The sequence below is a fragment of the Oratosquilla oratoria genome, chromosome 42, assembly GCF_046742065.1.
Source record: "Oratosquilla oratoria isolate Oo_2021 chromosome 42, ASM4674206v1, whole genome shotgun sequence".
NCBI classification, from domain to species: Eukaryota; Metazoa; Arthropoda; class Malacostraca; order Stomatopoda; family Squillidae; genus Oratosquilla; species Oratosquilla oratoria.
Genome location: NC_134818.1, coordinates 5,892,913 through 5,907,912, shown reverse-complemented (window position 1 = coordinate 5,907,912; position 15,000 = coordinate 5,892,913). Strand labels below are relative to the sequence as shown.

Below are 15,000 nucleotides of genomic sequence, written 5' to 3'. Positions count from 1 at the left end.
TAAGGCTCCTGGATTAGATAGGTGTCATACGGAGTGTCTGAAGAAGGAAGGTAAAGTAATAGTGAACTGGCTAGTGAGGTTGTTTAATGTGTGTCTAAGGAAAAGTAGAGTGCCAGAGGGCTGGAGGGATGCCTGTATAGTTCCGCTTTATAAGGGAAAAGGAGACAAATGTTTGTAGTATTTTCATAGGGATCAGTTTGTTGGGTGTAGTTGGGAAGGCAAAGGGAAGGTGGGTGGAATATTTGGAGAGGAACAGAGGGAGTAATTGGTGATGAGCAACGTGGGTTTGGGAAAGGTAGTGGTTCCGTAGATCAAAATTTTGCGGTAAGGCAGATATGTGAAAAAGAGTGGAAAAAGTTAAGGATTTTTTTTTGGGGGGGGCTTTTATGGATTTGAAGAAGGCTTATTACAAGATTGGATGGCACTGTGGGAGTTTTTGCAGATATATGGGATTGGGGGAAAACTGTTATGGGTAGTCAAGAGTTTACGAGAGTAGTAGAGCTTGTATTAGCATTAGAAATGGAGAGTGAGGGGTTTGAGGTCAATGTGGGACTGCATCATGGATGTGTCATATTGCCATGGCTGTTTAATGTTTACATAGACGGGGTGGTGTGTGAGGTAAAGGTGATGGTAATGGGCAAGGGACTGGAGATGGTTAAAGAAAATGGAGAAAAGTGGGAAGTGAGTCAGGTATTGTTTGCTGACGACACTGCGATTGTGGCGGGGTCAAAGGAAGGGATTAAGGGAGTTAGTGACGGAGTTTGGCAAAGTATGCGATAGGAGAAAATTGAAGATAAATGTGGGTAAAAGCATATTCATGAGATGTACAAGTGGAGAGGATGGCAGTGAACTGGAAGTAAGTCTAAAAGGAGAGAGGCTGGAGGAAGTGGATAGCTTTAGGTATTTGCGGTCGCATGTGGCAGGAAATGGAAGAATGGAGGTGGAAGGAAATTGTAGATTGAGAGAAGCAAGTAAATGCTTTGGGGGATTGAAAAGTGTTATGAGAAATAGGTATTTGGGAATGGATACAAAGAGGAGATTGTGTAAAGACATGGAATTTAAGAGAAGCACAGAGGAAAAGTTTAAATGTGTTCGAAATTAAATGTCTGACAAGAATGGTAGAGGTTACTAGGTTGGATAGAGTGAGAAACGAGGTGAGGAGGAGAGTGGGGATGGAAAAGGAGATGGAAAATAGGGCTGATGAAAGATTATTGGGATGGTTTGGATACATGGAAAGAATGAGGGATGAAAGATTATTAAAAGAGGTGTGGAAGGCAGAGGTGGAGGGACGACCGAGGATGAGATGGATGGATGGGGTGAAGGGGGCGTTGAACAAGAGGGAAATGTCTGTTGAGCAAGGAAAGGAGGAGGTAGGAGATAGGGATGAGTGGAGAGTGACTGTTTATGAATGAAACTGTTGTGCAAGGAAGGGGGGGATGTTTTGATGCAGCCCGAAGGGATTTCTCCCCGTCTTCTCTTTTTCTGGATCAGGGGATGGAGAGAGGAGGTTGCCAATTAAATGAAGTGGCCTTGCCTTGGTTGTACATTGTGTTTGACCCTTCTGGGCAGTTGGCGGATGCATGGAGGACCCGTCATCCATGAAGAGCTGAGATGGGGGAAAAAGCTCTTGCTACATAGATAGAATATATATATATATATATATATATATATATATATATATATATATATATATATGTATATATATATATATATATCCCTGATGAAAAAGTAGTAGTACATTTGTAAATCAAAAGTAAAAACACAGATAGAGCAGAAGAAAAAATTGGAAACGGTGAGTCTGTATATTTCTACTGTGAGCTACAGTCTTCTTTATTAGTGAAGAGGATCGTAGCTCACAGTTGAAATACATAGACTCACCGTTTCCATTTTTTCCTCTGCTCCAGCTGTGGTTTTAGTTTTGATTTATACATACATACATACATGCATACATACATACATACATACATATATATATATATATATATATATATATATATATATACATATATATATACATGCATACATACATATATATATATATATATATATATATATATATATATATATATATATATATATATATATATATACACCCAATCAATCAATCAAATCACCCATCCTGAGTCCACCGCTGAAAAAAGCCTCTTTCATAGCATTCCATGATTCCCATAACCCCGCCAGCGTTTGCCACGTCACTCTTGCAAACTTCTCAATCTTCTCTCCACCTGTCTGGTCTCCCTCTTCTATGGTTCCCATCTCTGGGCGTCCACTCAGTAACACACTTGCTCCATCGCTCATCAGGTGTTTGCGCTAACTTACCTGCCCAATTCCATTTCCTCGTTTTTACCGCCTCCACAAAAGCTTTCACACTAGTCTGCGCTCTCACCCAACTTGCTCTCTTCGGTCTCTCAGCATTATTCTCATCATTGATCTCTCCATTCTCCTCTGTGCAGTCCTTAGTTTTGTGGCCAACTGCAGCGCCCAAAAGCGGATGGTGGTAAAGGCCTCCCCACGCACGCAATCACTGACTGCTCCAGCATGAGGTTTTCAACCTCAGCCTTCCCTCCCCCGCTGCCTCTGATGCCAGCGCCCACCTCCCCACACCTCGGTGGCAGCAGTGCCCCTGCAAAAACAGAGGCCAACTGCCCCAGTTATCCGCCCCCCAGGCCCCTCCCCAGGCCACCCATCTTGCCGTGACCCCCGAGGGCATGAAGGCGTTCATGACCCCCATGGCTACTACCATGATGAAGTGTATAGGGGTGACCGACTCTACCACGAAAACGTTCATGTTGAATGTTGCACAAAACCTATGCGACAAACTGACACTGCAAGTGACCCCGGGGACAGTTAACCCCCCCCCCCTCCTTCTTCAGTCCTCACCCCCTCACTTTCTAGGGTAAGGCACCATCCCCCCCTCCCACCCTGCCCTGCTCACAACAAGAAGACTGTCCAAATCCCACCCAAGGAGACGACGACACCTGATCCTGAGCCCACCATCCATCCCATTCTACCTTCAGACGACAGCTCCACACTATTTATGTCTCCATGCAGCAGCAGCAGCGCCGTGGAGGCAACAGTCGAATACAAGTAGAGGGGGTTTCCCTCCCCTACCTCTACAGTGGCCCCTCCCCACCCCACCCTCCTCCCCCTCCTCCCCCTCCCACCCTACTCCTCTTCCTCCTCCTCCCACCCTACTCCTCCCCACTCCCACAAGAACCACCTTCTCCTCATCCTCCCACCCCACCCCTCCTCCTTCTCCCCCTACTCCTCTTCCCCACTCTCCTTCCCTCCTCCCAACCTACTCCTTCTCCGCCCCTTCCCATCCTACTTCTACTCCTCCTTCCCCCCCTACCAACCCACTCTTACTCCTCCTCCCTTACCAACTCACCCCACTCCTCCTCCCCGTACCAACCCACTCCTACTCTTTTTCCCCTTTCCCATCCTAGTCCTACTCCTCCTCCCCCTCTACCTCTACTCCCCCTCCTCCCCCTTCCACCTTACTCCCTTTCTTCCTTCCCTTCTCAGTTTACTCCAACTCCTCTTCCACCGCCTTCCTATCTTACTCCTCCTCCTCCTCCCCCCCCACGTTGCTCTTTCTCTTCCACCCCCTTCCTCACCTTACTACCCCTCTCCCTCCTCCTCCTTCCACCCTACCACCCCTCCTTCCCCTCCCACCGTACTCCTCCTCTCCTTCCTCCCCCCCCCTTTCTCGAGAAGAGGCCTTGACTGCCAGAATCACCCCTGCCGGAGGCACCCTCCTCCTCCTCCTCCTGTACAACACATATCGTCCTCAGGACGGTGAAGTGGCACCTGGGGAGATGGTCTCCCTCGTCGGCCATGAACCCACATTCATGGCCGGGGAACTTTAATGCGCACCACCACCACCACCCCATCTTCCGCTCCCTCCGACGACCCCGTCCTACCAGGCACATCCTATTAACGCTTCTGGGGGAGGACACCTGAGGAGGTCACCCTATTGAACTCAGGGGCGGGGTCGGGGGCGGCCACTCACATCTTGGGAGGGCGCGCCAGGACTTCACTATGCTCTCTGTCCACGTGCAGGGCTCATTGCGCTCACTGGACAGTGAACCCGCAGCTCACTAGGGACCATCTTGCTCTAGTCACGACTTTAGCTCTGGATCTCCCCCTCCCTCCCCACCTCGACGCTGGAATACAGGGAAGGGCAACTGGACCCTTTTCCAGGATGAACTAGATCGTTGGTACCAGTCCTACGTCCCCCTACAGGACATAGACAATCTACATCGAGGTTTGGTAGCCGCCATCCAGGCCCCTACGGAACGAGCTGTCCCCAAAATGAAGCCAGGTTTCAATCGGCATGTAGTCCGGCGGCATTATAACGACATCGTACGGGAATGAAATGACCAAGTCATTGCAATTCGTAGATTTCTGCGGCGGCTCTCCTGCGCTCTGCCATCAGGTACGCGTGGGTAGTCACCCACAGGACCCGGGAAGAAAAGGTGCTGGAATGGTGTGCCACCTTTTCCTCCCAAACCACTGCTAGCGCCCACTGGAGGAAACTGCGGCTGGCAACAGGTGTAGTACCCCCCCTACACCCACCCACCCCGCTCACCCGCAGCCCAAACAACAGGCGGAGAAGTTGGCGCAGCAATTTGCGGACCGCTCCTCTTCCGCCCAACTCCCCCTACCCGTCAGGCAGAAACAGCACCTACTCCGACAGGGTAGGGAGGATGGGGTCTACACTGGCATGACCACAGGCTGTCCCCTTTATACTCTCGAGGAATTCCGACAGGTTTGCAAGAGAAGTAAGGACAATGTTCCTGGGTAGTGGGCGGGATACACCTTTACTTCTTCCTGAGGCAACTGGGGCCAGCGGGGGAGCCGGCAGCACTGGAAGGCGGGGTGGCTCCCTGCGGAGTGGAAAAAGGTGGATACCGTGCCGATTCCCAAGCCCAGGGACCCACAAAGCTACAGGCCCCTATCCCTCACGTCCTGATTTGGCAAGACCGCTGAGCGGATGGTCCCCAGTAGCCTCCTGTGGTGGATGGAACTCTTCCATCACAATATATATGGTTTTATAAAAGGAGTGCCAGCAAGTGACTGTGTAGCAACCCTTCTTGGATTGCTCGGTAGTCAGTCTGCAATTGTGGTGTTTCTGAATCTAGAAAAAGCATTTGAATTTAACAAGTGCTTCTACCATTCTTGCATCCTTGTTTGCTAGGGGGTCCAAGGCAGACGCCTGACCTGGGTTGCAGACTACCTCACGGACAGGGTAGTGAGAGTGCGCTTCCAGGGACACCTATCCTCATACCACAAGATGGGAAATGGGACCCCGCAGGAGGGCGCTCTTAGTCCTACTTTCTTCAACGTGCTCATGGAGAACCTGGCCCTCTTTGATCCAGGGAGGATACTCGCCTCCTCTATTATGCAGACGATCTCGCGTTGGTGGTCACCGGGGGGGCGGCTGCCTCCGTCGCAGGGTTCGGAGGTCATTCGATCGCTTCTCCCATGAATATGAAAGGCTGGGATTGACGATCTCGACGGCCAAGACCAGAGCAATGAGTCTAAAGACGTGGAAGCAACGCCCCCATCTTACTCTTCATAACGACATCCTAACCTGGGTGCCCACCTATCACTACTTGGGCATCTGGATTGATACCTTGCTTTTCTTTCCTACCAAGGTCCCCTCCGTGAGGCCACGAAGATGAGATTAAATCTACTCAGAGCCATGACGAGACCCCGGCTAGCTGCCGGGCACAAAGTCCTCCGGATATACTACATTTAAGCTGTATGTTCGGTGATGGACTATGCCACTGTGGTTCTCATCTCCCTCCGGCTCAGTTCATGGGACAACCTTGAAGTCCTCCAAAACCAGACTCTCCGCACCATCACTGCGGCCCTCCCGTGGACCAGTGTGATGAATCTTAGACAGGAAGTGGGAGTTACCTCCATTCGCCTAGGGGCGGAGAGGCTTTCTTCCTGTCTTCTCGTCCGACTTTTGACCGGCTCGAGGGAGAGTATTAAAGTGAAGACTTCCCTTCCCGTGCGGGGAATGCGATCCGCGCCTTTGAACTCCGGGAATTGGTTCGGCGACGTGCTCTAGACAGACCTCATTCAGATTATACACGGCCTCCCCCGTGGCGATCTCCCTGCGGCCAGCTTTCAACTCTTCCCACCTGAACGGAAGGAAGGCTGACTGCGACCGGGCACGGTCACGACCCATAGAACTTGAAGCCATGAGATCCCCCCCCCCCAAACACACAACGACAACGAGCTTGTACTACATGGACGGCTCTGTGGACCCCCTCACGGGAAGAAGGTGTGGTGCGGTTTTACAGCCGCCGATGGGGTGACCGCGCCATGGAGAGTGAGTGACGGAAGTTCTACTCTTTTGACGGATTCGCTGCTATCTCCAAGGCCCTGGACCACGCGCTCTCTCTCTCTCTGCTGGGTAGGGGATAGTCGTGATCCATACAAACACAAGGGGTGCTATTGACATCATTCGGTCTGCGAAGAAAACGTAAGACGTCTACTTAACTACATCAGTCCAACGTTCGTTGCACTTGTTGGACCAGCGTGGAAGGTCTGCAACATTTCGTTGGATCCACAGTCTCATTGGGATTCCAGGGAACACTATTGCCGATGCTGCTGCCAAGGCAGCGAGGAGGTTCAGCAAAATCGCACTGCCCCTGACACTCATGATCACGCAGATAAAAGGCGTTACTCACCAAGAAGGCCAGATTGATGGCCAGGGCCAACCACAGCTGTAAACTTCATGCTTCGGAATCAGCGCTATTGTACTACTTCGTCGCTACGTATGAGGCAGTCCAGTCCACCTATCTCCGTGTAGAAGGGCGCCTAAGATATCGCTTTGGGTGGTAAGTGCTACGCACAGGAAGAGACAATCACAAACGCTGCAAATCTGTGGGGCCAAGGTGTAACAGCCCCTCCAGTAGTACCTGCCAATGTGTAGAGCCACGACGGCCATTCTTCGCCTAGGACTCGGCCTACCACTCGTGGCGACAGACAGGGTTGGCGCGGCAGGCACCCCACCGTCTCCCGTTCCGAGACAACCTTCCCCCTGGCGCCGCCTGCGGTTGATGGGTGCCTACCCCCCCCCTCCCCTGAGACCATGGCACCGCCGCTGATAGCGGTGGCATCGCGCGGACAACAAACATGTATATGAACTGTTCCGGGACGCCTGCAAGGTTGGGCTCCGAGCGGGTACAAGCCCCGCAAACCAAGAAAAAAAAAATTAATTAGTCAATGACAAAAAGAGAAAGATCTAAAATTGATGGTAATAGAAATTTCATATCTTGACAAACATATCGGCAAAATTGTGGGTGATGCATATACTGTAGACTACTGGTGAGCATAAAAATGATAAGATATAGAAAAAAATCCTGGAAACCCTGGCACCACCAGACTGAAATATTCATCGGTGGTGTACTCTTCAGATAAAGTGAGGGTGAATGACATTAAGAAATTTGAGATTCAAGGTTCTTCGTTTTGGAGATAAAACATACAAAAATTTGCTAGTAATGTTTAGGTCAGAGGGAATACCTAAAACTAATTTAGGAAATCTCATAGTGGAGCCGCGTGCCCATAGGAACATATGTACATACACACACACACACGCACACACACACACACACACACACACACACACACACACACACACACACACATATATATATATATATATATATATATATATATATATATACATGTATATACACAGGTTTGAACAGATCAGTATTCTGACACTTATCAATCTTCTTGCTCGTGTTCTCAATTATTGTGACTGTAGATCTTGATTCAGAAGGATGAGCAAATACAAGTCGTCCTAAATCTTCCATTTTCAATTAACGTTTCGACTACAAGGAGTTATATTCAGAATGATAGAAATAATTGCAGTCTTACACAGTTACATGATACAATATTGACAATCACACACGGGGAACATGGGCTTACCAACTGGCGGCCAGGGAACTAAGAGACCTGATCCTATGAGATCGTCTCAAAGTTGGGACGTCATGCTGAGAGGGGGGGGGGAAATAGAGGGGGCAGAGGTTATATATATATATATATATATATATATATATATATATATATATGTATGCGTGTGTGTGTGTGTGTATGTATATGTATATATATGTTCTGTTGAAGTCGACAGCATTTACAGCATTATTCAGTTTGCAGTTTGCTTTTTCAATTTTTCTAACGGTGTTCCGATCTTCGTAGGCGAGGGTACTAAGTAAGTTTCCAAAATCCATATTAACTCGAGACGTCTTTCGGCCTTCACTCGGCCATCTTCAGGAGTGTAAGTATATATGCTTATAAACAAGACGAGAAAGTCATGCGGAATATCATGCTGCGTAATGGTCAACCCACCGATCCCGACACACACATCAAACTCACAATTTATTACAAATCCAAACGAATTCCAACTTAGTAATGAAGAACAGCTGTCTCCCACCAACAAATACACCTCAAAAAGTGTACCTAATATACCAATATACTTGCAATATTGGTGACTGCAGTCGTCTACCTACCAGGTATATAGGTTTCACTACCACCACACTGTCCAAAAGAATCACAGCGCACTTACAGGATGGAACGATACACCGCCATGACAACAGTGGGACACATGGGCAATCACACTGAGCAGAAAACTGATGGAAGAAAATACAGTAATCCTACACAGAGAACATGACACCAGGAGATTACGAATGACGGAAGCTGTATACTCAAAACTTGAAAGCTCCCATCAATATTCAATAAATGCCCGTTTCCACTCTTCCCTCAGCTAGAAGCTCACAAGCAGCAACACACGGAGCTCCACAAGGACTCAGACAGACAGCACCCCACGGAGCGCCACCTTCCCTTCAAAGGTCACCTCCCCCAGTGCCAACATAAACCAAATATAATCACCATTTCAACCTAACACAACTATACTCACTCCTGAAGATGGCTGAGTGAAGGCAGAAAGTCGTCTCTAGTTAGGGATTTTAGAAATTTACTTAGTACCCTCGCCTACGAAGATCGGAACACCGTTTGAAAAAGCAAACTGCAAACTGAATAATGTTGTAACTCCTGTCGACTTCAAATATGTATATATATATATATATATATATAGATAGATAGATAGATAAATAGATAAGATGACGTCAAGAAAGACAACCTTAGATATATACATTCACCCCTAGAATAGCTTAGAATTTGATATAATCCAAACTAAATCCATAAGTGATTTCAAAGCTATGTATGCTTTTTTATGTGTGTTTGTGTGTGTGTGTGTGTGTGTGTGTGTGTGTGTGTGTGTGTGTGTGTGTGTACTGAGTTCACCTAAAAATAAGAGGCCTTGAGTTCGGTCTCCGATCTTTTACAGCTCTGCAAGCAAGGTAGCAGCATCCCGCGCTGTTGAGCAAGGAATGTGATGTGTGTATGGGTGTGTGAGATCACAACATTATCCTTAGATCGAATCCTATATGAACTCTGAGCAACCTTGTAAAGTAATAGCTATTGATCACGTGTCCAACACTTGATCCATGACCACAATATGTCACGCACGCACACGCAGATGCACTACAACAACATTGGTGCAGCCAGCAGGCATAGCTATCACGGAGTTCTTTTACTTCGCAGCCCGAGTCTTCCTGACGTACCATTTCGACCAGATCTACCGATATCGTCTGATTGACAGTTCTCTCCTCCCTCACCCACCGCTTTTCTCTCGTCCCCCCCTCCTGACTCGCACAACTGTTCGTAAACCATCGTCTTTAACCTTTCGTTCTCCCGCCCCTCCGCCGCTCGACAGACTCATGGGGGGACCTCCGACGCCAAGCGGTCATGGGAAAAAAAAAAGAAGAAAAAAGAAAAAAAAGAAGAAAGGGCATGTCAGCAGAAAATAATCTAACTTCCCTCTTTTCAGGTTTCCTCTCCTATTTTTTTTTCCCGCCCTTCATAGTCCTTCTCGGTATGCTCTCCTTCACCATTTTATTTTCTACCATTGTCTTTCTGAATCCAAACCATCTAATACTCGTAGGTGAACCGACTACACACACACACACACACACACACACACACACACACACACACACACACACACACACACTCGGTAGCGCAGTTGGTAGAGCGCTGGACTGGGAAGTACGGTGGTGCTCGCAGTAGTTGGTTCGAATCCTGCCCAGGGCCGAAATTATTTCGGTATCGCTGCGCTTCGGGTCGTTTCTCTGACTCTCGTGGGCGGGGAGTTGGGTGTGTGTGTGTGAAAGGTCATAGCATTACCCATAGATCGGTCATACGAGCTCTGAGCTCTCTTCTGGGAGGGAAATAGCTGTCGATCACGAGTCCAACACGTGATCCAAAGACCAAGGTGAACACACACACACACACACACACACACACACACACACACATATATATATATATATATATATATATATATATATATATATATCCATCCATCTATCCATCCATCCATCCATCCATTCATCCATCCATCCATCCATCCATCCGTATACCAAGGGCTTTCTCGCCCTTACCAGGAGGGAAGTAGCCAAAGTCAGATAGATGCCACATACCCACTCCCACCCACTTCATCCCCACCCATTCTGCTCCCATCGACCACCCTTTCCTCTCTCTCATCTTAGCTCCTCATGGATGACGGGTCATCTTTGTATCCCGCCCGCTGCAATGGGTCAAAAGTAGTGCAGCAAGACACAGCACATCCACTGAATCGGCAACCTGCCCCTCCTCTCCTTCCCCTCATGCAGAAATAGAGGACTGGGAAGAATGACTTCGGGCTGCGTCAAAATATCAACCACTCCCTTACCCCCCCATCCCCCCACCCACTCCCTTCCGTGCATTACAATATCATCTATACACTACCATTGTTAACACACCCCTATCTCCTGCCTTCTCCCTTCCTTGCTCAACAGACATCCACGTCTTGCTTAACGCCCTTTCACCTCATCCATACATCCCATCCTTAGTCTCCCCCTCATGTTCACTCCCTCCACCTTTGCTTCCATAGATCTTTGTCTAATCTTTCTTCACTCATTCTTCCCATTTGTCCAAACCATCCCAATACTCTTTCATCAACCCTATCTCCCAACTCCCTTTCCACCCCCACTCTTCTCCTCACATTTTTGTTTCTCACTCTATCCAATCAAGTAACCCGTTACATACTTCTCAGACATTTACTTTCAAACGTATATATATTTTTATCTGCCCCATACAGTGCTGTCCGAACAACACCCCTTCATATAATCTCTTTGGGTCCATTCCCAAATGCCTATTTCTCATGACACTTTACATGCGACCCCAAGTATCTAAAGCTATCCACTATCTCCAGCCTCACTCCTTTAAGACTTACTTCCAACTCGCTGCCGTTCTCTCCCCTTATACATCTCATCACCTAACTTTTACCCACATTTACCTTCAACTTTCTCCTATCGCATACCTTTCCAAACTCTGTCACTAACTCCCCTAGTCCCCCCCCCTCTGACCCTGACACAAGTGCAGTGCTATCAGTAAAAAACAACTGGCTCACCTTCCACTTTTGTCCATTTTTTTAATTATCTCCAATCCCCAACCCATTATCCTCGTATTCACCTCCCATATTGAACAGCCATGACGACATGACACACCTGTCACGACTTTTAGCGTGCTCGCCCCTTTTATGCTTTTATATGTTTTCCTTCTTCGACATGGATGTAAGATGATGAGGTGCAAACTAACTAATTTAATTTACGTGATATAATGATATAAATTTCTTACAAAAAGATCTGAGGGTGAGAACGGGACGCGGTCGGGAGTTAGAGATCCTCAATGCCCCCGTCTTCTTAGTTTTATACCACGACCGCACAGCTTAGGTGGCAGGGACAGGTGCCGATGTGTGCCTCTGTAAGCCTAGTCTATCCCTATTTGCCTGCTTTCACACAATCCTTCTACTTTATTAGTGTGTGAAGAAGGCTTACAAATGTTCAATCATTACCTATCTAGACTAAATAGAGATCATAAATACATATGTGAGGACACTACTTCGTAGCGTCATTTTGTTTACATGCCCTCTGACCTCTGAGGGGAGAGGGCCTCGATTTTGTACTCCTCCGCCGTCCGCGCAGCAAGGCTCCTGCAACTAAGGGCGTATATATAAGGTACAGACAGTTTATATCAAATCTTATTTTCTAATTTAAGATAACCCACTAATTGGTCGAATCCAACAACATTGGTCATTCCATTTAGGATGACGAGCAATATGGCTCTTGCTAGAATGTAGCTTGTGGCACCATTATTCGAGTCTCCTTTATGTCAGTGATGCATCATGGAACATGACACATCCCTGTCGCAGTCCCACCTTTACCTCAAACCACTCCCTCTCACCATTTCTAATTCTAACATAGGCTATACTACTCGGTAAAACTTTCGACTGCCCTTAACAGCTTTCTTCCCATCCCATATATCTACAAAACCTCCCACAGTGCCTTCAGGTCTATCCTGTCATAAGCGTTTTCTAAATCCATAAAGGCCGAAAAAACATATTTTTTTTCCAAATATCTGCATATCCACAAAATCTGATTCACGCAACCCTTAACTTTCCTAAACTCACTCTGTTCGTCACCAAATACTCACTCTGTTCCTCTCCTAATCCTGTCAGTCAAAACTTTCATTAGCCTTCCTAACTACACTCAGCAAACTGATCTCTCTGAAACTGCTACACTCACATTTGTCCCCTTTTTCCTTGTAAAGAGAAACCATACAGGCATTGTATATATATATATATATATATATATATATATATATATATATATATATATATATATATATATATATATATTTAAGATTATTTCAGACAAATGAGAGAGAATGTGGGTGGGGAAGGGTAAACGAAGATGTGTTAGGAATAGAGTTTATTGCCCTAACGTTGCGACCAACTTGGTCCTCTTCAGAGGACTACAGCATTACAGACGGATCACAATTCTTATATTCGTAGTGAGAGGGAACCCGCCAAGGTATGAGCGTCATGTTTTCCCTTTGGCTAACAATTTAATTATAAGGACACTTGCTGCTTTCGAGAGGCATTTAAATCCGTCTCTGTCGTTGTTGTTCTTGTTGGCGGCGATATGTGCAGCTTCCACAGTTTTTCTCATTTTCTTCTCAAATCCCTCGTGTAGAATTTCTGCGTTGTTCCAATCAGGTAGATGTCCACATTTGTCCAGGTGACGAACCAGGGAGTTAGATGTTCTATGAGCCCTGAGATCGTTTTTGTGCTAATTCAAGCGTTTATTGAACCCTCGACCTGACTCACCGAAGTAAGATGATGGACAACCGTTGCATGGAATACGGTAAATGACACTGAGATTATTACGCATATTATTATGTTTCTTAAATATTTTTCCTATTTTATTGGAAGATATATTTTGCTAAAGGTGGAATAAATATAGCAAAAATATCTTCCAATAAAATAGGAAAAATATTTAAGAAACATAATAATATGCGTAATAATCTCAGTGTCATTTACCGTATTCCATGCAACGGTTGTCCATCATCTTACTTCGGTGAGTCAGGTCGAGGGTTCAATAAACGCTTGAATGAGCACAAAAACGATCTCAGGGCTCATAGAACATCTAACTCCCTGGTTCGTCACCTGGACAAATGTGGACATCTACCTGATTGGAACAACGCAGAAATTCTACACGAGGGATTTGAGAAGAAAATGAGAAAAACTGTGGAAGCTGCACATATCGCCGCCAACAAGAACAACAACGACAGAGACGGATTTAAATGCCTCTCGAAAGCAGCAAGTGTCCTTATAATTAAATTGTTAGCCAAAGGGAAAACATGACGCTCATACCTTGGCGGGTTCCCTCTCACTACGAATATAAGAATTGTGATCCGTCTGTAATGCTGTAGTCCTCTGAAGAAGACCAAGTTGGTCGCAACGTTAGGGCAATAAACTCTATTCCTAACACATCTTCGTTTGCCCTTCCCCACCCACATTCTCTCTCATATATATATATATATATATATATATATATATATATATATATATATATATGTGTGTGTGTGTGTGTGTATGTATGTATGTATGTATATACACACACGCACGAAAAACCCACAATCAGAATTAAAATGGAAAGTAAGAAGAAAGTTAAACTTTTATATTTCGACTTATAGCTATAGCCCTCTTCAGGGAAGTACACGATACAAAAGTTTTTTGAGACTTAAATAGTGTTAAGATGAAAGAGGGACAGGAACAGGAGTAGCATGACAGGGAACATTCCGTAACTCGGAGCGGAATCAGAAGACACAGGGGTGCGAGGTCAGAAAGGCTAGAGGTCTTAGGTTAGACGGAGATTAATGCGGGATCGGAAGGAGGGGGGAGCGGGGTCAAGAGGGTGAAGATTCTTAACAAAACAACTCACAGCTAGACGTGAGATTATGTCGATGTCCGGAGACCATTGTCCTTTGGAGATGTTAAGGTTCGGACATTCTTCAATTAAGGCGGATTCAATAATGTTCTTCTTGAAACCGCAATCTTATTTAAACACTAATTTAGCCTTGTCCCAGTCAAAACCATGACTTTTGTTGCTGACATGTTGGAACACAGCCGAACTTTCTTAGGCTCTGGGAGTTTATGGCTTACCCTGTCGGGATTGTGATCTAGTGTACCTTGGTCAAACCGGGAGGAATCTGAACACCAGATTATCCGAACACAAAAGATCCATTAGATGTACCCAAGAAAGTAGGGATGGGCTTGCAACCTGACTCCGCCAGAATAACCAAATCCGCTGTGCGGTGTGTCAGGGTATTGCAAATGAAGCCCAAAGACATCGAGACAGGCCCGGCGGGAACTTTCTGTGGGCTCTCCCTGTGGACACCTGGAACATTCTTTCTTTACCTGGACGACTGACTACCCTTTTTATCGGCGGCGGATCTCAAGCAGCTTAGATTGGATATAGTGGCTCTCTCAAAGGTGAAAAGACCAGGCAGCACCGATGGAACTGACCTCGC

General features: G+C 46.6%; 1 protein-coding gene across 4 annotated transcripts in view; it reads left to right on the top strand.

Annotated features, from left to right (window-relative positions):
* Positions 1 to 15,000, top strand: part of Elk (Eag-like K[+] channel) — a 190,835-nt gene that overhangs the window by 26,853 nt on the left and 148,982 nt on the right. The gene's annotated exons all lie outside the window — the stretch shown is intronic.